The 24,890-nt window shown below is 47.9% G+C and overlaps 1 long non-coding RNA gene across 1 annotated transcript; it reads right to left on the reverse strand.

Annotated features, from left to right (window-relative positions):
- Window positions 1-5,930: 5,930 nt before the first annotated feature.
- Window positions 5,931-6,640, reverse strand: LOC130533981 (uncharacterized). The gene is made up of 2 exons (XR_008952755.1): window positions 6,203-6,640; window positions 5,931-6,123 (listed from the first exon to the last, which is right to left on the reverse strand). It is a non-coding gene; the product is annotated as an uncharacterized LOC130533981 (long non-coding RNA).
- Window positions 6,641-24,890: the final 18,250 nt, after the last annotated feature.

Consider the following 24,890-nt stretch of genomic DNA (forward strand, 5'->3'; position numbering starts at 1 on the left):
TTATAAATTGCAGATACAAATATAGAAAATATTGAAACAACTGCAGGAATTACGGTTCAAGTCCGGAAAATAGACGGTTAGAGGCCGGAAGTACTGTTGAAAAAACAGGGAATAGATGGTTAGAGGCCGGAAGTACTGTTGAAAAAACAGGGAATAGATGGTTAGAGGCTGGAAGTACTGTTGAAAAAACAGGGAATAGACGGTTAGAGGCCGGAAGTACTGTTGAGAAAACAGGGAATAGACGGTTAGAGGCCGGAAGTACTGTTGAAAAAACAGGGAATAGACAGTTAGAGTAAACCGGAACTAGTACAGTGCTGTATTGCTGTATACACAGCACTGTATATGAAAAAGATTTGGGTTGGGACTCGGAGCGCAGTTGACGGGACGGACACTCCGACGCCCGATATTTGTGTTTTTGTGTGGGTTGGAAAGTGCCAGAGTGAACGTGAATTAAAAGGCTCTTTGTCCTTGGGAATTAACCCCCAGAGTGGAACCTGACCAACGAAGTTTGGTCTAGAAGCTTGTTTCACTGAGGCATTGAGTTGACCGTTGGAGTCATTCACATTCAATCTCACTTGGGAGCATAGTTAAAGATTGAACTAGAATGTGGCAAAGCGTGTTGAAATCAGGGAGAATGTTCTCCTATCCCCGTCTGTGGAAGAACAGTGGAAGTGGACTCTTGATCAGGTGGTGAGTGGCATGAAAGGACAGGGAAAGAGAATTGGATGCAATAAAAAAGTTGTGGAAGGAACCTCAGAAGCAAAAGATACTTCCCCCTCCAGAGGTGAAGGTTAATTTAGCTGAAGCATTGTGTAAGTGGGAGTCAGAAACTCACGCCATATTACAGGATCATCTTGATAATCCAAAATTAGGTTTTATAGCAGGAAAATCGTGGCAAAAAGGGCAGGGTAAGGAGTTAGAAGATAAGCCTCGAAGGATACATGTTGTGGCTGTGGCAGGTGCAGCAGTGCACAATTACAGATCTAGGGGGGTTACACGAGTGCCCAATGAAGCAAAGCCTCCATTAGAAGATCCAAACCAGACACTGACTTTTACACCACTCTTTATCCAGCATTACCTACTACCACTTCCCCACCCCCGTATCAATTGCCAGTCTTAACTATTAATAGTGGTCAGTTAGATGTGGACAGAGATGAAGAAATACAGGAGTTACGAGAGACAGTGGGTGAACTTCGGAGACAGGTTAGAAGGATCAAACAGGGACAGGAAGAGGTTGAAGATAACTTAGGAAAAATTGAATTTAGAGAAGAATCCCAGGTGGTTCACCCTAAAATTATGAATCAGAATCAGGGGAAGAGAGTGAGTGTGAGTATAGAGGTTTACCGTTGACAGGGGCCATAAACAATGAGGAGGTGAATCAAATAGGAATACACACAAGGAGTAAGGGGCTCGTTTCAAGAAGACCGCAGCTACAGGCCCCTCTGATACAGAAAAGAGGAGGACAGGCCCCAGTATATGTTCCATTTGCTATCATAGACATTAATTGTTTGGTGGATAAGATGCCCCCATCTGCAGAGGGAGGCGGCAAGTGGATGTACAGCCTTTTTAGTTTAACACAGAGCATGCAGTTGGCGATGGGAGACTTTAGAGGAATTTTAGGGAGACAAGTGTCTCTCTGGGATTTGGATAAAGTTGAGGTAGCAGCAGGCATTAAAGACAGTCCTAATGCTGCACGTTTTGGGCCTTGTGCAATCAGGGTTGGTGAAGCTATGAGACAGATATTTCCAGTATCTCCAGGAGTAATGCAGAAGGAAAGTGAGTCGGCACATGGGTTCCTTATGAGGTGTAAAGAGGAATGGATGTGTGCCACAGGGTGCCATCCTGGCTCAGATAATCTACACACCACTTTGGCCATAATTTTAGGACTTCCACAGTCAGTGAAAGAAGCCATGGAAGGAAGTCCTGACTTTCCAGGCAGTACAACAGATGTCAGGGAGAGACATCTCTCTCACCACATCAACACATTTAAAGCTAAACAACAGGGAAAGAAAGAGGGGGTGATGACAGCGCAGGAACAGCTCCTAAAAATGCAGTTAGATGAGGCACTGAAAAAGCTTAATGATAAACAAAAGGAAGAGAAACAGATGGTTCAGCAGTTTTCTCGGCAGGTGCAGCCAGATCAGTTAGGTCCGCAACAAGATTTTGCTCCGATAAACCCGTATTGGGTCAGTCCAAGGGGAGCCATGTGTGGGAGACGCGGCGGGCAGGGATACGGCTTGATAGGCGGGCACTTGGGCCAAGATCAGTGTCACGCCTGCAAAGGGTATGGTCATTGGCGAAGGGACTGTCCATATCACAACTACCTGGAGGTACCAGGCAGTGTTCCACCATCTCATGGAATTTATCACCGGAGCCGATCTCATCTGACACCGTCGAGTTTGTGGAGTTCTCAGGGAGACCAGAGAGACTGCCGTTTTCTGGGCCATTAGTGACTCGTTTTGCCGGACAGACTGTGTTGCACCCTTTTTTTAAATTTCACCACATTGCCCTATCAACCTGTTGGGACGAGATCTCCTGGTGAGGACAGGAGCAGCTATTCTGTGTGGAGACAAAGGTCTGGTGGTGCAATTTCCTAATGAAATGAAATTGAACTGCTGTATTTCACACCAAGGAATGAAACGGACAAATGCTGATTAGTCCGACACCCTTTCCAGAACCGGGGGTGTGGGCGGACATTTATTGGGGAGAACTTGAGCCTGAGACCTCACCTGGTGTCGGTGTTGTGGCATTGTTTCAGAGCTGGAGGCCCTGGTTGTCGATGCTAGGTCCTTTTGCCCCGCCAGTTGATCCCTATCATGTCACCCTATTTTACAACCGTGGGAATAATGAGGTGTATCAGGATGCATTTAGAAAAAAGTTATAGGGAAATTTCTGGATGATTACATCACTGTGTTTGTGTGTTGGGCCTGAAGGTGTGGCTGCGCAAGTCGACTTTGCTGAACCAAATGAGTGGTATGAGAGACTGTAAAGGAAATGTTGTCATTTCTGGGTCTCGCGAGCTATAGAAGACATTTTATTCCTACATATTCAGAAAAGACTACGCCCCTACGTGCAATGGTGAATGAACAGGGAATGCGTGATTTGGCAGCCCGGCTAACATGGACAACTGAGGGAGAGAAAGCGTTAATTGCTCTTAAACAGGCGCTCACAACATCTGCATGTTTTGCCATTCCGGAATATAAAGATACTTTCTTTTCGGATGTTTCTGAAGGAGAACATACAGTAAATACACTATACAACGGGTCAGCGGGGCCGGAGGTCATCATGCAGCTCCGAAGGCAGCGATACCTGTAAATGAATAGGTGGGGGGGGAAGCAGAAAAACTACACAGGAATCAGCATAACTAGTCTGCTTGATGAGGAGGAGGAAAGGAGAGGAAAGGAGAGGAGAGGAGAGGAAACCATGACCCAGTGGGGTGACAGAGGCCTGTCAGGTGATCATGTTCCGGACCCCGGCAGCCTTGGCCTGTAAAAGCATAGCTAAGATGTGACCTAATGATTAGACGACCCCCTAAGTATGATAATTTGTCTTTCTATGATAGTAACTGGAACTACAGGATTAGTAACAATGGGCCGTATTCACCAATATGTTCTTAAGAATCTTCTTAGATTCTTTCTTAAGTTGTTCTTAAGAAGTTCCTTAAGAAAACCCTACGTCAGATTCATCAACGCGTTCGTAAGCCTCAGAATTGTTCACAGCTGTGTTCTTAGATTGATGAATGCCATCTACTCGTAATTTGAGAGTGCGCCAGGTGAGTCTAATTAACCAAGCAAATCTGGCAGCATCTCTATTGTCAAAGGACAGCTTGCTAATGAGAGGTTCCACATTAACAACGAGCTTGTACCAACAATTTTGGAGAAGCCTATTAAGAGTCTTGGCCGCTGGTACAGTGCAGAGCTCAAAGACTCAAAGCAGGTGGAGCAACTCAAGCAAGACACCATCAGTGGCCTCAGGCAGATCAACAGTACTGCTCTCCCTGGAAAACTGAAGCTGTGGTGCTTTCAGTTTGGGCTGCTACCTCGGCTCATGTGGCCAATTTCCATCTATGAGGTCACTTTATCTCATGCAAACCGGCTGGAGAGACTGGTGAATGCGCAGGTGAGGAAGTGGCTCGGACTGCCAAGATGTCTTAGCAGTATAGGCTTGTACGGCAGTGGAGTCCTCTCCCTCCCAATCTCAAGCCTGGTGGAGGAGTATAAATGTGCAAAAGCAGGACTGGAAATGACTCTTACTGAATCCCGGGATCCCTTTGTCAGAGGTGCTGCGCCAACCCTAGCAACGGGAAGGAAATGGAAGCCATCGGCAGCGGTCGCAGAGGCAAAAACCAGCCTGAGGCACCGGGATATAGTAGGGCATGTCCAGCATGGCAGGAACGGCCTTGGCATGGAAGCAACAACGCCTACATGGCAAAAAGCTACCCCAGCCGAACAGCGGCACATGGTAGTGGAGGAGGTGCGCCATCAGGAGGAAGCAGCTAGGTGCGCCAGAGCGGTCTCTCAAGCACAGCAAGGCCGCTGGATGAAGTGGGAGGGTGTTGAGAGGAGGAGAATTACTTGGAGCGAGTTGTGGAGCATGGAGGCTAGCAGGCTTAGTTTCACCATTAGAGCCGTGTACGATGTCCTTCCCTCTCCAACCAACTTACATCTCTGGTATGGAGAAGAACCAGCCTGTCCACAGTGTGCAGCACCTGCAAGCCTCAAGCACATCTTGGTGGGTTGTAAGATCAGCCTGACCCAAGGAAGGTACACCTGGCGCCACAATCAAGTATTGAAGTGCTTGGCGGCTGAACTTGAGAAGAGGAGGGTAAAGATCAATTCCATGCCTCCAAATTCCCAACCTGTTGCCCCATGGAAAATGTCCTTCGTTCGGGGAGGGGAGAAACGAGGGAGTAAGCCAGCTCCTCCGGAGGCCGGCGCACTCACTGTGGCCCGAGACTGGGAAATGCGGGTGGACCTCAGCCAGAGGCTTATTTTTCCATCTGAAATCGCAGTTACCAACCTGCGCCCAGACCTGGTCCTATGGTCCAAATCCTGTCGGCGCGTTTTCATCGTGGAGCTCACTGTCCCATGGGAGGAGGTAATCGGGGAGGCATACGAACGGAAGAGACTGCGTTATGCGAACCTAGCAGCTGAAGCAGAGGGGCGGGGCTGGAGTGTAAAAGTGTGGCCTGTGGAGGTAGGCTGCAGAGGCTTTGTTTCCAGAACCACCACAAAGCTCCTGAAGGAAATGGGCATCAGAGGGCAGGCCCAACGGAGGGCAGTAAAAGAGCTCGCTGCCACAGCAGAGCAAAGCAGTCACTGGCTGTGGTTGAAACGGAGGGACATATCGTTGGCGGCCAAGTGATCATGTGGTGCCATTGTGCAACACACACACCCAGGTTTGATCAGCCTGTGGTGGGCCAACCTTGGTGGAGGGTGTCTTGTGTTAAATGGCTGAAACACCTAATGATGCCAAGGCACACAACTGATGATGTGTCGAGCTGGTGACACCACAGAATCATGAGTGCCAATCCTACTCCATCCAAGTCTTTTTCACTTGCCATGATTAGGTCGGGATTTTAACACCTAGTCCTATAGAGAAGTCCGATTAGCATAAGTCACCGCCCACTAATGCCGATAAAAGGAACTGCAGCAGGGCCCTGGAGACAGAGCAAAAAGCAGCAAAATGCCCAAAGCTTGCCTCTCCACGCCTGATTTCTGACACCGTGTTGAACAATCAAGAAAGGATGGCTAACACGATTGATAAAATTGCCTCAACCCTGATGACTATAGCCAATACACTTAGAGAAATCAATGAGAATGTAAAAATAAAATAAGAATGTAAAATAAATAAACGTGTAAAAGCTGTGCTCTGAAACCGGTCTCTCTTATTTTTTCTTTTTGAAGTGAATCAAGACTGTTAGACTGAAATTGTGACAATAATGCATTTTATTCACAAACGGGCAATTAATTGCGCTCGAACGTGAACCGCGTGCCTGCATTCTGGCTCCACCATTGTGTCAGGACGCACATCCTCACGGGGTTGTGGCTGAGGGGGAAGAGGGACACCACGCTTCATAGTGATGTTGTGCAGGACACAGCAGGCCATGATTATCCTACAGACCTGTAATGGTGAGGGAGAGTCATAAGTTAGATAAATAAACGTAATCTAAGCAGATTTTATAACAAAACTAAATAGTTACCTTCTCCGGTTTGTACAGCAATTTGCCACCTGCTGTGTCCAAACACATCCAGCGCCCCTTTAAAATGCCAATGGTGCGTTCAATGGTGGAGCGACTGCGCGCATGCATCTGATTGAATACAATTTCCTGTGGAGTCTGAGGGTTGGTCAGTGGTGTCAACAACTAGGGAGCCAGGGAATATCCTCGATCCCCTAATAAAATAAATCAAGATAAAATCAAATAAAAAGACCGTTTTGGCATGGTTTCCAATTTGGTTGATTAATGTTAAGTCATTGGCACATTTACGTAATTTTAAAATTCTCTGTAAATCACCAAAAACAGGAAATGAATAAATAAATATGACAGAATTATCATTGTAATATTGAATTTTATTGAACTGCACAAGAGAAGAAAACACAACCATGCCAACATGTCGGCACTGAAATGTGCGTAAGAGTACTCCTGAGTGTTAGGAGGATTTGTTCTTACCTATGCATAAATCCAGGATGAGAAAAAAAACGTGAATGCCACAATCTTCATAAAATGTTCGTAAATGGGATTTAAGAACAAATTTGTTCGTAAGAACGGTTTGTGAATGAGGCCCAATGTTCCCGAAGGGAAGCATGTACAAGGTGAAGAGGATTGGTCCAAATACAGAACCTTGAGGAACTCCATGGTTAACCCTACTGAAGAAGGAATGCCATAGACATGAGCAAACTGGTATCTATCAGATAAATATGATCTAAACCAGTCTAGTGCTGTCCCTTTAATCCCAATTACATGTTCCAGTCTATGTAACAGGATGCTGTGATCAACTGTATCAAAAGCAGCACTGAGATCCAGCAGAACCAGCATAGAGACCAGTCCATGATCTGAAGCTATGAGAAGATCATTATTAACTTTAAGAAGTGCCGTTTCTGTGCTGTGATGAGCTCTAAAGCCTGACTGAAACATCTCCAACAGGTTGTTCCTCTGCAGGTGCTCCAGTAACTGAGTCACCACAACCTTCTCAAGAACTTTAGAGATAAAAGGAAGGTTGGATATTGGCCTATAATTTGCTAATAAGTCAGGATCCAATGATGGTTTTTTTAAGCAACAGCTTAATCACTGCCACCTTGTAGGACCGGGGTACATAACCTGTCACTAAAGAACCATTGATCTGGTCCAGGATAGAACTGCCTATCAATGGTAAAACATCCTTCAACAGGTGTGTTGGGATGGGATCTAAAAGACCTGTGGTGGTCTTGGATTTCTGAATTAGCGATGACTCCTCAGAAAAATATATGGGGTGAAGGAGTTTAAGGGCTCGTTGGAGAACCTGTATGTTCCCGCAGTCAGCGCATCTGGTGATGGTCCAGTTGTTGGGATGGCCTGGTTAGCTTTCTCTCTGATAGCTAGAACTTTATCAGTGAAGAAGCTCATGAAGTCTTCACCACTAAGGGAAGAAAGGATACGTGGATCAAAAACACTGTGACTCTTAGTTAATGTGGCCACAGTGCTGAAAAGAAACCTGGGGTTGCTCTTATTTTCCTCAATTAAAGAAGAAAAAAAGGCTGTTCTAGCCTTACAGAGGGCCTTTTTATAAACTAATAGTCAGTTTTTCCAGGCTACATGATAGCTGTCTATTTTACAAGAATGCCACTTCCTTTCCAGTCTTCGCACTTTCTGCTTGAGGGTCCTGATTTGTGAATTATACCAGGGGGCACACCTCCTCTGATTTACTATTTTCTTTTTCAGGGGGCAACAGAATCAAGTGTGATTCTCAGTGAGATTGCTGCACCTTCCGCAATAGAGTCAACCTCAGTAGGGCTAAGATTATAATGATTTATCCTGGGATTAGCACAGGGATCACTTCCTTAAATTTAGCTACAGCATTATCTGAAAGACATCTGCTATAGTAAGACTTTGTTCTGCGCATAGACGAATCCTTAATCATAAATGTGAAAGTGATCAAAGAATGGTCTGACAGGAGTGGGTTCTGAGGAAACACTGACACATGTTCTACCTCAACACCATAAGTCAGAACTAGATCTAGGGTGTGTTTGAAGTTATGAGTTGGTTAGTTTATCTGCTGGAGGAAACCAACTGACTCAAGTAATGAAATGAAGCCATTTTCTAAAGCTGTCATTTACAATGTCTACATGGATATTAAAGTCTCCAATGATAATGACTTTGTCCATTCTCAGGACCAAGTCAGATAAGAAATCAGAGAACTCAGACAGGAACTCTGAATGTGGCCTAGCAGGGGGCCGATATACAACTACAAACAGAAGTTTGTAGTTGTATATCGAAGTTTGTAGGCTTTTCTGCCTTCCAGTTCAGATGAGTGATGCCAAGAGTCAGGCTTTCAAATGAACTGGAGCCATATTTTGGTCTAGGATTAATTAATAACTTGAAGTGATAGATTGCTGCCGCTCCCCCTCCTCGACCAGTAACACGAGGAATATGATAATTAAGATGGGTAGGAGGAGTAGATTCATTTAAGCTCACATACTCCTCCTCCTGAAGCCAGGTCTCAGTAAGACAAAATACATCAATGTGATGATCCGCTTTCAGGTCGTGTACTAACAGGGATTTACACAAAAGGGATTTAACAGTCCACACTTAATTGTGATATTAGTTTCTCCAACTTGTGCTTTAGTATTAATTTTAATAAGATTATGGTGATTGACCGCTCCCCTGCTCTGTGCTTGGTGAACTTTTAACCGTGGAACAGAGTCTACCTTTATAGTGTTAAATATATTATTGTTGGTGGATGAGGGTTCTATGGAAGCAGCAGAGAGGTGTGTAAGACTACAACTCTGCATCCTGGTCTGGACCCTGGATTGTCAGGTCACTTTGGGTCTAATAAAATTAGCCAAATTACTAGAAATGAGAGAGGCACCATCCCGTGTGGGATGGACACCGTCTCTCCTAATCAGACCAGGTTTTCCCCAAAAAGTGCTCCAATTGTCTATAAAGGCCACCTGGTTTTCGGGACACCATCGTGACAGCCAGCGACGAAGCGACAACATGCGACTAAACATCTCATCGCTGGCCAGATTTGGGAGGGGACCAGGGAATGCTACAGAGTCCGACATCATTTTTGCGTAGTTGCACACCGACTCCAAGTTAATTTTGGTGACCTCCGACTGACGAAGCCGGGTGTTGTTGGCTCCGACGTGAATAATAATCTTACGAAATTTACGTTTACGTCTCGCCAGCAGCCGTAAATTTGCTTCTATGTCGCCCGTTCTGGCCCCCAGAATGCACTTAACTATGGTCGCTGAAGTCGGCTTCACCTAGCGCAAAACAGAGTCCCCAATTACCAGGGTCGGTTTCTCAGCAGGTTAGCCACGGGAAGCGGGTGGTGGTGCACCGTGGGCCTTTGTTTTGGGCTACGCTTCCTGCGAACTATCACCCAGCCGCCCTGGCTAGCCGGCTGCTCGGCTGCTGCCAGGGGACCGCTAGCTAAAGCTACGCTAGGCGGCTCCGCAGCAGCTAGCTTCTCCTGGCTACCTGACGCAACTCCAGCTAACTACAAGCTGTAGAACCGCGTCTCAAGCTTGCTAAGTCTCGCCTCCATAGCCGTAAATAAACTACACTTTCTGCACCTATTCCCTTCACTAAGGGAGGCAGAGGAGTAACTAAACATTTCACACGCTGAACAGACGAAGACACCGGGTGAAACAGACGGTGAGGCTATGCTAACGCTAATAATCGGCGAAGCCCTGTATTTGTTTAATATGGCTTGTTTCTTACTGTTGTTATCAGGTGACTAGAATGTCCCAAGTGTTCAAATTTTAAGTAAAGTGAATACAACACACCAAGTGTTCAATATTAAGTGAATACAACACCCCGTGCACAATGCAACCAACGAACGATTGAGAAGACAGGAAGTGACGCAATACGTTACCAGGAAGGAGCTCTCTTTACAAGTTAGTCCATGCATTTGTTACTCCAGGCTGGACTACAGTATTGTAATTCTTTATTATCAGGGTGTCCAAAGTCCTCTTTAAGAAGCCTCCAGCTGATCCAAAATGCTGCAGCCAGAGTTCTGACAGGTATTGACAAAAGAGATCACATTACTCCTGTACTGGCCTCTCTTCATTGGCTGCCCGTTAAATTTAGAATAATTTTTAAAACCCTTCTTTTGACCTACATGGTCCTCAGAGGCCTAGCTCCATCCTACCTGGAGGAGCTAGTGACACCTTACCAGCCCAATAGACCGCGCCACTCTCAGAATGCTGGTCTACTTGTGGTCCCCAGAGTCTCTAGAGGTAGAATGGGGGGCCGTGCATTTAGCTACCAGGGCCCCCTGCTGTGGAACCACCTCCCTGTCCAGGTACGGGAGGCTGACTCCATCGCTACTTTTAAGATTAGGCTACCACCTACCACTTTGAAAAAGCTTATTGTTACTAATTCTGTAGCTCCAGTTATTATAATAGACAGACAAATTATCATACTTAGGGGGTCGTCTAATCATTAGGTTAACATCTTAGCTATGCTGCTATAGGCCAAGGCTGCCGGGGTCCAGAAACATGATCAAATGACAGGCCTCTGTCACCCCACTGGGTCATGGTTTCCTCTCCTCTCCTCTCCTCTCCTCTCCTCTCCTCCTCTCCTCTCCTCTCCTCTCCTCTCCTCTCCTCTCCTCTCCTCTCCTCTCCTCTCCTCTCCTCTCCTCTCCTCGTGTGAGAAGTGTGTGAGCGGAGGAGCGAGTGAGCGCCTTTTTTCTATCCTTTCTTGTCTGTGAGTGAATGATGAAAAATATAGTTTAAATTATTGTGGTGTTTTTCGGGTTTTTGAGGTGTGAGGGGGCAGTGAGCACAGGGGAGCATGGTGAGGGGGCAGTGGGCACAGGGGTGCGAGGTGAGGGGGCAGCGGTGCAGGTGAGGGCACTAGTGGTGCGTCCGAGTGTTGGCTTGTTCCCACAAAGCGGCGGAACAAGCGGAAAAGTGCTATGAAGGACAAGGGGGCTGAAGGATGCAGCTGCAGGCATAGACACCAGCGACTGCAAGTCCATGTCAGACTCCAGCGAACTATCCGGCACAATGCCGGACGGGCAAGAAATTGACTTGTACCCTCCAAACTTGTTTAAAAAGTTCCTGACGAAGACCAAGGGCATGAAAGGCCTTGATCTGGGAACATATTTCCCTGACAGGCTCTGTTTCATCCGGTCAGCGAGCTTTTTAATTAGGAATAAGGCAGCGTCAGACCTCACCGACCCTGAAATCTATAGGCTGAAGAAGCACATGGGCAAGGCAAGGAAACAGCTGAATTGAAAAAAAACGTTTACCATGTTTCCTTGCATTTATTTTTTTACTGTCTTTGATTTTATTTTTTCCCCTCACCATGAATACATTTAAAATTGGAACATTGAATGTCAGTGGAGCCAGGGATGCAAAAAAAACGGGCACTTGTGTTCGACATAGCAAGAAGAAAACGTGTTGATGTCATGTTCCATGTTCCGAGACCCATAGCGACAGAGGCATTGAAGCGGACTGGGAGAAGGAGTGGGAAGGGCAGGTGCAGCTGAGCCACAACACCACCCTCAGTGGTGGAGTGGGCCTCCTTTTTTCAAGGGGCTTCACTCCATTATCCCTGGAGGGGGTGAGGGGTCGATGTTTGCTGGTGACGGCGCGCCTCCAGAACCACACCTTGGTTTTTAATTAATACTTATGCTCCTACCAATGGGACAGAGAGGAAGAGCTTTTTAGAAAAAGTCAGCACTGCTTTAAATGGTTGTGGGGATGAAGATTTTTTTATTCCTGGGTGGGGATTTTAATTGCACAGAGTCTTTTTTAGACCACGACCATGCGGAGCCTCATCCAGCCTCGCAACATTGTCTGAGACAGCTGGCATATTCTCATGGCCTGGTGGATGTGTGGAGGAGGATGAACGCAGACAGCAGGTAATACACCCAGTCCCGCCTAGGTGATGGTAGGATCTCCTCGGCCAGACTTGACCGTTTTTATTATTTTAGGCATCACTTCAGTGTTTTTAGGCAGTGTAACATCATGCCAGTTGGTTTTACCGATCACTTGTTGGTTTTAGGTGAAGTCACTATAAAGAACATTGGGCCTCATTCACGAAACGTTCTTAGGAACAAATTTGTTCTTAAGTCCCATTTACGAACATTTTACGAAGATTGTGGCATTCATTAATTTCTTCTTATCCTGGATTTATGCGTAGGTAAGAACAAATCCTACGAACACTCAGGAGTACTCTTACTCACATTTCAGTGCCGACATGTTGGCATGGTTGTGTTTTCTTCTCTTGTGCAGTTCAATAAAATTCAATATTACAATGATAATTCTGTCATATTTATTTATTTATTTCCTATTTTTGGTGATTTACAGAGAATTTTAAAATTACGTAAATGTGCCAATGACTTAACATTAATCAACCAAATTGGAAACCATGCCAAAACTGTCTTTTTATTTGATTTTATCTTGATTTATTTTATTAGGGGATCAAGGATATGCCCTGGCTCCCTGGTTGTTGACACCACTGACCAACCCTTAGACTCCACAGGAAATTTTATTCAATCAGATGCATGCGCGCAGTCGCTCCACCATTGAACGCACCATCAGCATTTTAAAGGGGCGCTGGATGTACTTGGACACAGAGCCACAACCCCGTGAGGATGTGCATCCTGACGCAATGATGGCGCCAGACTGCAGGAAAACGCTGATGACCACCTACCCAGGGACGGTGCTGATGATTTTCAGCGTCTCTCTCTGGATTGTGGCGATTAATTGCCCGTTTGTGAATAAAATGCATTATTGTCACAATTTCAGTCTAACAGTCTTGATTCATTTCAAAAAGAAAAAATAAGAGAGACCGGTTTCAGAGCACAGCTTTTACACATTTATTTTTTTTACATTCTTATTTTTTTTACATTCTCGTTGATTTCTTTAAGCGTGTTGGCTATAGTCATCAGGGTTGAGGCAATTTTATCAAGCGTGTTAGCCATCCTTTCTTGATTGTTCAACATGGCGTCAGAAATCAGGCAAGCTTTGGGCATTTTGCTGCTTTTTGCTCTGTCTACAGGGTCCTGCTGCAGTTCCTTTTATGGGCATTAGTGGGCGGTGACTTATGCAAATCGTATGTTAATTAGACTCCCCTGGCATGCGCTCTCAACTTACGAATAGATGGCATTCATCAATCTAAGAACACAGCTGCGAACAATTCTGGGGCTTACGGATGCGTTGATGAATCCGACGTAGGGTTTTCTTAAGAAACTTCTTAAGAACAACTTAAGAAAGAATCTAAGAAGATTCTTAAGAACATATTGGTGAATGCAGCCCATTTTGCCCAGGAGTGCATATCGGCATTTTAACTCCAGCCTAGCCCAGGACAATAGTTTTAGAGAGGTTTTATGTCATTTCTGGTCAGAGTTTCAAAGGAAAAAATCCGATTTTTCATGCTTAGGACAGTGGTGGGACTGTGGTAAATTAGAGATACAGCTCCTGTGCCAGCAGTATACTCTCAATGCCATGCAGGACACACGCAGGTCGATAAAAGACCTAGAGGCAATTGGCAGCTCCACAGGAGATCGAGGGTGTATTGAAATCCTCCAATCCAAAAAAATGGCCTTGGCCAGCCTGCTGGACAATCAGGTACAGGGCACACTGGTCAGGTCCCGGATCCAGGACCTCACCGAGATGGATGCTCCCTCTATCTTCTTTTTTGGGCTGGAGAAAAAACGCGGCCAGAACCTAATTATCCATTCACTGTTTTCGAGCACAGGGCAGGAACTCGTGGAGCCGGGCCAGATAAGGAAGCAGGCAGTGGAGTTCTTTTCCTCCTTATACGAGAGTGAGTACTGCAGGGATGACAGCCTGTTCACTGAGTTCTGCTGGGACCTTCCTCGGGTCTCTGAGGAAACAAACTCACGGCTGGACAGGCCGTTGCAACTCGACGAGCTCCACGCCGCCCTCCTCAGCATGAAAGGAAGGAAAGCTCCAGGTGCGATGGGCTCATGATAGAGTTCTTCAAAGCCTTCTGGGATATTGTGGCCCACGACATGCTGGAGGTATTCAACGAGAGCCTGGCCTCAGGTACCCTGCTGTTGTCCTGTAGGAGAGCAGTGGTCACCCTCCTGCCAAAAAAGGGCAACCTGCAGGAGATTAAGAACTGGCGCCCTGTGTCTCTGCTGTGTATGGATTATAGGATTCTGTCCAAGACTTTGGCCTCCAGGCTCAGAGAAGCTATGGAGCAGGTCATCCACCGGGACCAGATTTACTGTGTGCCCGGAAGGTCCATAGTAGATAATGTCCACCTAATTTGGGATATTTTGGAAGTCTCTCATTAGACATTGATACTGGTCTCATTTTGTTAGACCAGGAAAAAGCTTTTGACCAGGTTGAACACGAGTTCCTCTGGAAGGTGATGGAGATGTTCGGTTTCAGCCCTGGTGTTGTAAATCTTCTCCTGGTGGTAGCCGAGATGTGTTGATGAGGAAGGAATCTTCGCAGACACCGACTTGGTTATCAAAGATGTTTATTGGAGAGAACAGTCAGGTATATATCGAACACTGCAGATTGTCCGAGGGAGGTTTCGCGGTCCCGATGGTGAAGAACTCCGAGGTGTCTTCATCGTCACCTCCTTCTTATACAGTCGAGTAAACACATTCTTTACTGATGACCTCACGCTATACAATATGGCCAACCCAATGGTATAGCGTTCAGTTATTACCAAAAAAGGGAATACTTGAAGATGCTTCATGCTACACATCCTCATATGGAGAACAACCAGGGGCCCACAGGCTCCAGTGTCATCTTTTAGGAGCTCCTTTTACATAAAGGAGGAAGACACAGGACACACATGTGGAGCATGTCCTAATATGGTGCTTAGGCTGGGTGTTAAACACATTACGGCCTTACAGACGTAAAGCCTGCATAGAACGGGTCAGATACTACATTGGCTTCATAGTGATGATCCGCGTCCTGTACTGTGACATTGCGTGTATGCTGAAGTTCAATGGCAGTCTGTGTGCTCCCTTCAGGGTGCGTAGAGGCGTCTGGCAGGACTGCGCCCTCTCTGGAATGCTCTACGCTCTCTCCATCGAACCCCTCCTCTCTTGGATTCGTACAAACATGGACGGCCTGGTTTTGCCGTCCTTTTACAAAAAAAATAGTTTTATCTGCCTACGCAGACAGTATAATAATAGTGGTGCGTAGGCAGAGTGACATGGACACCCTTTTTAATTTAACGGTTTTATTCAACCGCCTGTCCGTGGCCAGGGTTAACTGGCACAAGAGTGAAGCCCTAGCCATTGGCAGGTGGACAAATCGTCTGCCGGTCCTTCCCCAGGATCTTGCCTGGCAGAGGGACAGCCTAACATACCTAGGTGTTTTTATTGGAGACGAAGAAACTGAAAAAAGAAATTGGCTAGACACATTGGAAAAGCCCCTCCCTGGACTACCACCTTATCGTGGTGGAGGGGTTTGCGTGTCCCAATGATCCCAGGAGCTCTGTTGTCTGGGGCTTTATGCCCCTGGTAGGGCCACCCATGGCAAACAGGTCCTAGGTGAGGGATCAGACGAAGCATAGCCCAGACCTCCTTATGATGAAGAACAGCATTGGTCCTACGTTTCCCTTGCCCGGATGCGGGTCACCGGGGCCCCCTCGGATTCAGGAGGAGCAATGTGGTTTTCGTCCTGGGCGTGGAACAGTGGCATCATCCAGCCCCAAGTTACTCACCCGTCTGAAGACACATCTGGCCACATCTCTCCACATTAGGTTCGTCGGCCCTGTTAAAAACATCTCAGCAGGGTCTTCGAGGGTGCATGGGAGTTTGCCCAACCAGTCCACATGTGTTTTGTGGACTTGGAGAAGGCATTCGACCGTGTCCCTTGGGGGGTCCTGTGGGGGGTTCTCCGAGAGTATGGGGTGTCGGGCCCGCTGATACGGGCCCTCCGCTCCCTGTACGATCGGTGCCAGAGTTTGGTCCGAATTGCTGGCAGTAAGTCGAACTCGTTTCCGGTGAGGGTTGGTCTCCGTCAGGGCTGCCCGTTGTCACAAATTCTGTTCATAATTTTTATGGAGTGCCTTCTCCGGGTCAAGGAGGAGATCCTCCCCCAAGTGGAGGAGTTCAAGTACCTCGGGGTCTTGTTCACGAGTGAGGGAAGAATGGAGCGGGAGATCAACAGGCGGATCGGTGCGGCGTCCGCAGTAATGCGGACTCTGCACCGGTCCGTAGTGGTGAAGAGATTTACCGGTCGATCTTCGTTCCTACCCTCACCTATGGTCATGAGCTTTGGGTCATGACCGAAAGAACAAGACCACGGGTACAAGCGGCTGAAATGAGCTTCCTCCGTAGGGTGGCTGGGCTCTCCCTTAGAGATAGGGTGAGAAGCTCTGCCATCCGGGAGGAGCTCAGAGTAGAGTCGCTGCTCCTCCGCGTTGAGAGGAGTCAGATGAGGTGGCTTGGGCATCTAGTTAGGATGCCCCCTGGACGCCTCCCTGGTGAGGTGTTCAGGGCATGTCCCTCCGGTAGGAGACCCCCGGGAAGACCCAGGACACGTTGGAGAGACTATGTCTCTCGACTGGCCTGGGAACGCCTGGGGATCCCTCCGGATGAGTTAGAAGAAGTAGCTGGGGAGAGGGAAGTCTGGGCTTCTCTCCTTAGGCTGCTGCCCCCCGCGACCCGGATAAGCGGTAGAGAATGGATGGATGGATGGATGGACATTGGAAAAGGTAGAAGAAAAAATTTAAAAATGGAAATGGATCCTCCCCCATATGTCGTACAGAGGCAGAACTCTTGTCCTCAATATGTCAGGAACCAGATAAGAACCCAAATGGGACACACGAGTCTGGCTGAACACCGCTTTATTGTCGGACACAGACAACAGACAGGTTTCTCCGGGGAGTAAGCAGAACAGAATAGTCGGGGACAGGCAAGGTTGAGATCGGGCAGAAGGCAAACAGAGTTTACAGGGGAGTAGGCTAAACAGAATGGTCAGGAACAGGCAAGGTCGGAACCGGGCAGGCAGGCAAACAGGAACCCGCTGGAAAGTCATCGGGAACGAATAACGATCTGGCAGAGAGCAGGTGTGCCTCCGGGGTTTAAGATGAGTGCTCATTAGAGTCCTGATGCACAATAGGTGTGCGGGGCGAGGCAGCTCACGGGCATGATTGCCCGCAGCTGTGACAGAGCCCCCCCCCCCTCAGGGGGCATCCCCAAAGAAAGTCCGGGTCCACCCTCCTGGGAAGGGGGGGGGGGTCAGAATTCCTGCGACCCTGACGACTCCAACCCACGGTCCTCGTCCTCCACCTCCACCTCCACGTCTGGTCCGGCCCTCCGAAGTCTGGCACGACCCACTCTGCTGGGTCGTGAAGGCTGATCCGGGTGTCTGGCGTGGAAGTCACGAATTAGCTCCTTGTCCAGGATGTGACGTGCCGGTACCCAAGACCTCTCCTCAGGTCCGTAACCCTCCTAGTCGACCAGGTATTGGAGACCCCTGCCGCAGGGTCTGGAGCGCAGGAGCCGACTGACGGTGTATGCTGGGCCCCCATCCACTAGCAGCGGGGGAGGTGGGGCGGGGCAATCCGGGACCAAGGGGTTCTCGTGGGCAGGCTTAATCCGAGAAACGTGGAAGGTGGGGTGCACGCGCATTGACCGGGGAAGCTGGAGTCTGACTGCCGCCGAGCTGATGACTCTGACGATGGGGAATGGTCCCACAAACCACAGGGCCATTTTCCTGGATTCCCCCCGAAGAGGCAGGTCCCGCGTAGATAGCCACACGCGTTGTCCCACTCTGTATCTGGGGGCCGGGGTCCGGTGCCGGTTGGCCGCCGCCTCGTACCGGGCGCCCGCCCTCAGAAGATTGGCCCGAGCCTGGGCCCATGTCCGCCTGCAGCGGCGGGCATAAGCTGCTGCAGAGGGACAAGATGCTTCGCCTGCTAGTGCCGGGAATAGAGGGGGTTGATATCCAAAAACACACTGGACTGTCTGACACCACACTCTCTGGTAATCCGTGAAGCCGAAAGACGTGCTGGATCACAAGTTGGGCTGTCTCCTTTGCCGACGGCAGCTTAGGCAGGGGCACGAAGTGAGCCATCTTACTGAATCTGTCGGTGATGGTCAGAATAACAGTGTTCCCTGCAGACTGGGGCAGCCCGGTGACGAAGTCCAGGGCGATGTGTGTCCAGGGTCGACAAGGAACCGGCAGAGGTTGCAGTAGCCCGGCAGGTGCTCGGCGTGGTTGTTTCTGCTGGTTGCAGACGGGGCAGGCGTTGACGAACTCCTGGACATCCTCCCCCAGGGAAGGCCACCAAAACCTCTGCTTCAGCATACCCGCCGTCCGACGTGCTCCAGGATGGCAGGCCAGTCGAGACGCGTGGGCCCACTCCAGGACCTCAGCCCTGAGGGAGGCAGGCACGAAGAGCCGGTTGTTGGGGCAGGTGCTGGGCCCAGGTTGATTGGCAGCCGCCCTCCGGACTCTCTCCTCAATCCCCCAGGTTACTACTGCCACGATGCACGAGGAGGGAAGCATGTTCTCCAGGGTCCTCCCCGGGCCTTCGTCCTCCTTCCCCGCGAACTGTCGAGAGAGAGCGTCTGCCTTGCCGTTGCGGGACCCTGGGCGGTAGGAAAGGGTAAAGTTAAATCGGATGAAAAACAGTGACCACCGAGCCTGCCAAGAGTTCAGCCTCTTGGCTGTTCGAAGGTATTCCAAGTTGCGGTGGTCTGTCCACACGATGAAAGGCAGCGTGGGCCAACTTGACGGCGAGCAGCTCCCGATTTCCCACGTCGTAATTCCTTTCCGCTGGCGTCAAGCGGCGGGAGAAGAACGCGCACGGGTGCAGCTTCTGGTCCTCCTGAGCCCTCTGGGACAGCACCACACCCACCCCCGTGTCGGAGGCGTCCACCTCGACCACGAACTGGCGGCTAGGGTCTGGCAGTTGCAGGATGGGGGCAGTCGCGAACCACCCCTTGAGCTCCCGGAATGCTAGCCCAAGACCAAGGGGAAGTGTGTCCCCTCCAGGATGTGGAAGCGTATCTCCTCCCGGTGATTGCCCTGAAGGAGCATTGTCACCGGGCCCGTCTGGAGATGGATGTTCCCCAGGTGATGCCCGTCCAACGCTTGGGCTGGGATGGCGGATGCCAGTGGTTCGTGTCCAAGACCCAGCTGCCGAGCCACCTCTCCGCTGATCAGGCAGGCGTCAGCACCTGAATCAACGAGTGCAGCTAGGTCCTGTGGGAAGTAGGAAGCGAACTTGGAGTGAAAGGCGGGGTCGTTGACCTGGTGGCCTCTGTGCTTTGGTTGCATGGAGCCACCCTCAGGGTTGCTAGCACAACTTCAGACAAGGATTCTGGCTTTCTTCTGGGACGGCATGCATTGGGTCCAGCAGGGGGTGTTGTACCTGCCTAGAGAGGAGGGAGGACAGGGCCTCATCCGCCGCTTTTAGAATACAGTTTGTATAGAGGTTTTTAACAGGGCCGACGAACCTAATGTGGAGAGATGTGGCCAGATGTGTCTTCAGACGGGTGAGTAACTTGGGGCTGGATGATGCTCTGTTTTTGACTGACTTTAAATTTGCAAAATTAAACGGGCTACCTCCATTTTATCAAAGTGTTGTTAAGGCATGGGCCCTTTTTAAAGTTGAAAAAAGAACCAGCTCTGACTCTCTGTATTGGCTGATAAGGAAACCCACGGTGCACGGAGCCAGGCTGGACGTCTCGGCCGAAGCCACGCCGAGACTAACAGCTGCACTGTGGCGGACCCTGACCTTACTCTTCCAGCAGGTAGTGGCCGTGGCAGGGCCAGACCTAACGGGCGCAGAGGCGGTGGGTTCCCTGTTGGGCATCCGCTCTACCCAGGCAGCCGAGGGGGGTGCTTCGGCTATGGAGGAACAGACTCAGCATGAGGGAGAGGGGTCTCCTTGAGGACTACAGCCAGGGGACCGAACCCGACAGCAACGACCCCTTCCCGGAGATCAGGCTGGCCGCCCATCTCGGGAATCTAGACAGTCCTCTCTATCAGACCAGCAAAGACCTTCTCCCTAGTAGCGGTCGATAAGAAGAGTGCGTGAGGGTACTAAACAGGAGAGGACTGTGGAACAGGAGCACCAGCGTATGGGCTGATCGGCTGGGAAGGGATGGACCCCGTCCCTGCTGGAGGGTCCTTTACAAGCCACCCCGGAAAAAGAGGACCGGGGCCCTCCAGTGGAGGATCTTACATGGGGCCATTGCCCTGAACGCTCTTCTTTCTAAAATGAACACTGCTGTGTCGGACCAGTGCCCGTTTTCTTCTGGGTGAGAGAATGCATTCCATGCGTACAGTGAATGTGAGAGGCTCACTGTGCTTTTTAATGTCATGAAAGGTGTTTTAATGGTTTTAATGAAACCTTTTCTATTAGAACTTTTATTTTCGGTGCAGGGTACAACAAAGCTGCTCGCAACAAGTGGCAACTCCTAAATTGTATCTGTATTGAGGCCAAAATGGCAATTTACATCTCTAGGAAAAACAAAATTTCAAAAACTGGAGATAGTGAGGCCGCCTCTGTGTGGCGCTGCAATGTCCGGTGTCGGCTGAGGTTGGAGTTTGGTTTTTATAAAATGATAAACGACCTCGGCCAATTCCGCGATATATGGTGTCACAGAAATGTCTTATGCACTGTTGCGGAGGATCATTTGCACTTTGCACATCCCCTTGTGGGATAAATTGTATTGTTGTTTTCTTAATATTTATTTATCTATCTATTTATTATTGTGGTTGTTATTAATACTATTATTATAATTATTATTATTATTACTATTATTATCATTGTTCTGTGGTTTTGTGCCCCTGTGTAAATTTGAGATTAAAGTATTTTTGTAAAAATCAAAAAATATCTCCTCTCGTCTCCTGTCCTCCCCTCTCCTCTCCTCCTTATCAAGTAGACTAGTGATGCTATTTGTGTGTGTTAGGTTCAAACAACCTAAAACCTGAGAGAAACAAATGAGGCAAAGACAATAGTTTTGAATTTTACTTGCAAGGAGAACGGAGAGATGTGCTCAGTTACAGATCTCCAACACGTTCTGACGCACAACTTCCGCCATCCTTCTTTTATTGAGATTAGGAGGTCCCTAGTTACACAGAAATCAAATGTGCCTAAAGGGAGGGGGAAACACAAGATAGCAGGTCCCAAACAAAGCAAGAAACTGTAAATCATAATGGTGAGATTATATGTAGGTCTTCACTGATTTGATTAGTTTAGCTCGCACACAGCACATTCTTCCATATCAGACAGATTAAAAGAACACCTCCCGTGTCATGCCCTTCAGCTCTATCTCCAGTCAATGTCACTTCCCCACAGCAGCTGCATTTCTGTCGCCCTTGACCAGAGAAGTATGAGTTGACACATCAAGCATCATGAACATTAAGCATTAGCAAATAATAAGAAACATTAATTAATGAGAATCAATATAACAAGAATAAAGAATATAACAAGGTAAAAACAAATATGAGATAACTTTAATATAATGGACCTAACAGTGTGATGCTAGTTTTGCTAGTGATGCTAGTTTTTCTGCATCCCCCCTTCTGTACTCATCTACAGGTATCACCGCCTTCAGAGCTGCATACTGACCTCCGGCCCCGCTGACCCACTCAACTTGACTCCACCGGCAGCACAATTTACTTAATATAATGTATTTCTGTATGTATTCCTTATGATCTATGTCTATTCTCTCCTTCTACCTCACCTCTTCTCTCCTCTCCTACCTATTCTGTCCTCTACCTGTCCTCCCCCCTTCTCCTCGCTCTCTACCCAGCTGGCCATCAGCAGGAGGGTCCCCCTACATGAGCCTGGTCCTGCTCAAGGTTTCTTCCTGTTAAAGGGGAGATTTTCCTTGCCACTGTTGCTTGTTTGGGGTTAGGCCCTGGGATTCTGTAAAGCGCCTTTTACAATTTTGATTGTAAAAGACGCTATATAAATTGTATTGTATTGTATTGTATTGTATTGTATTGTATTGAATTGAATTGAATTGAATTGAATTGAATTGAATTGAATTGAATTGAATTGAATTGAATTGAATTGAACTGAACCCCCTGTCTGCACCGGTGAACATCCTGGGAACGGAGGTCGACATTGTGAAGACCTATAAGTACCTGTGTGTTCACTTAAACAATAACCTGGACGGGACACACATCACAGACGCCCTTGTCAAGAAGGGTAATAGTAGACTGTTCCTGCTCAGTCGACTGAGGTCTTCTGGAGTGCAGGGACCACTCCTGAGGACTTTCTATGACTGGTGGGATCAGTCATCTTTTATGGGATAGTCTACTGGTCCAACAGCATCACGGACAGGAGGAGGATGGACAGACTGGAAAGGAGGGCCAGCGCTGTCCTGGGATGCCCCATGGACTCAGTGGAGGTGGTGGGAAACAGGAGGATGATGGTGTAGTATCTGACCGGTTCTATGCAGGTTTTACGTCTGTAAGGCCTTAATGTGTTTAACTGCCTACCTAAGCACAATGTCAGGACATCCCCCACATGTGTGTCCGGTGTCTTCTTCCTTTGGGTAATAGGAGCTGCTAAAGGACAACACTGGAGCCTGGGGGCCCATGATACCCCTCACTAGGAGGATGTATAGCATGAAGCATCTTCAAGCATTACCTTTTTTGGTCATAACTGAACACCAGACCATTGGGTTGACCATACGGTATAGTGTGAGGTCATCAGAAAAGAATGTGTTTACTCGGCTCTATAAGAAGGGGGAATTGAGGTTGACTCCCCGGAGTTCTTCACCATCGGGACCTCGAGACCTCCCTCGGACAAACTGCAGTGTTCGATTGATGCCTGACTGTTCTCTCCAATAAACATCTTTGATAACCAAGTCGGTGTCTGCGAAGTTTCCTTCATCATCAACACATCTCGGCAACCACCAGGAGAAGATTCACAACAAAATTGGCGTCACGAACAGGATCGGTTGTGGCTGTCGTCTTCTCCATCTGCCTCCTCGGACCAACTTCCGCTCCAAGCTGGCAAGTAAAGTGCACACTTTCCACACATTGGGGTGATAGTTGGTTCAATTAAGCTTTTGGGGAGTAATTTAGACACACCGTAAAGATAATTAGTGTGGATGTACATTTTTGTGTTGATGTTGGGGAATACTTCTTCTAAATTGTTCAATTTGACCTTTTGTTTTGTGTTTTGTGAAAGATTGAAGTAGTGGCTCTGGAGGAGAGACAGGCCATGAGGTTTATTACACGGCTCACTTCAGCTAAAAAGGACAGCTGATTCTGAATTTATTTTATTCGGTCTGTACACTGTGTTATGTACAGGATTGGCGACAGAGCGCGTGGACACTAGGAATGTGTCAGGTTACGGCCAGGAAATGATGTTAAAGTGTTAAAAAGCCGCGGTTTAGGACAATTTGCCCTAAGTCCTGTGTTTCCTCCTCGGAGCACACAGGCCGGTCTCTCTCTCTTCTGAGGGATTGGAAAACTGGGGTTATCTCCGGGTCGGGGGTGTCCTCTCTGACGTGGCTGACGAGTGCGTTTGAAGACACTCTTTTACGGTCAGGGGCCCAGTTTTCAGGGTGGTAAATTTAGTGCGGACAGTCGCGTGAAACTGTGGTTTACGGCAGCGGCGCCGGGACGTCTAAATAGGATAAATCTGCATGGACAGATTGTGTGTCTGTGGGGCCTGTGTGTGCGTGATTTGATTCTGTGTTCTGTTCGTCTCTCTCTCTCTCTTTCTCTCTCTCTCTTTGTTTAAAGTGACTTTTGGGGGATGTTACCCTAGTTGTTGTCAGAAATTGGGTAATTGATTGAAACTCTAAGTAACAAAGGAAAAATCTTTCTGTACCTCAGATAGATTGATTGAGATCTTATCTGAAGCTGGAGGAGGACCTAAGGGTGGTCCTGGTAGTGAAGAATATCATATATGTTTGTGCGGAGACAAGGAAACTGGCAGTGATCCAGCAGGACCGCAAGGTCCACGTACACCCACGTACACACACACACACACACACACACACACACACACACACACACACACTCACATATACATATATGCTGAAGGAGGGTGAACAAAGAAAAGTTGAGAAACATAGGAGTTTGTTTTTGCGGATTTCTATGTTTATGTAATATCTTTGAAGAACTTTATTTATATTGATTTTGAAAATTATTCATATTCGTTGTTGGTTGATTTGGATCCTTGGGATCTCAGGGCGTGGCCCACAGTCTGCAGCTGTGTGTTGGGCCTGCAACCAGTGACTAGCTTGGAGCTGGCGAGAACGGATGTTCACTCTCCGACTATCGGAGGTGAACAGGAAGTGGTTCTCGACTTTAAGGGGTGGAGCTAGTTGGCTCCCTCTAGGGGTGGTGCGGAGAATCCCTCCCCACTCAACCCTCTCTCACTTTTTGAAGTGACAGCCCTCATCAGGAGAAGAAATGGTGCGCACATTCTCTCTCTCCTTTACTGATCAGTGTTTGATTGTTTAATGTGTGTTGAAATTTAAGAAGAGATATGCTGGGGCATAAATGCAACAGGTTTATCTACTTGGCTCATTATGGTTTAATGAATGATTGTTAAATGACTGTTTGCTGTTGATGATTGTTTATCATAACAATAACATTAAAATAACAATAATTTGATAGAAACAATGATAATAACACATTAATTAGAAGTTTGTTGACAATTTATGATAATGTTCAAGAATTGTGCACTTTTTTTTGTTGAAGGAGTTTGACAGTTCATGAATTATTGAATTTTTTCTGTTTCCTTTTTA

The sequence above is a fragment of the Takifugu flavidus genome, chromosome 11, assembly GCF_003711565.1.
Source record: "Takifugu flavidus isolate HTHZ2018 chromosome 11, ASM371156v2, whole genome shotgun sequence".
In the NCBI taxonomy this organism is placed as follows: Eukaryota; Metazoa; Chordata; class Actinopteri; order Tetraodontiformes; family Tetraodontidae; genus Takifugu; species Takifugu flavidus.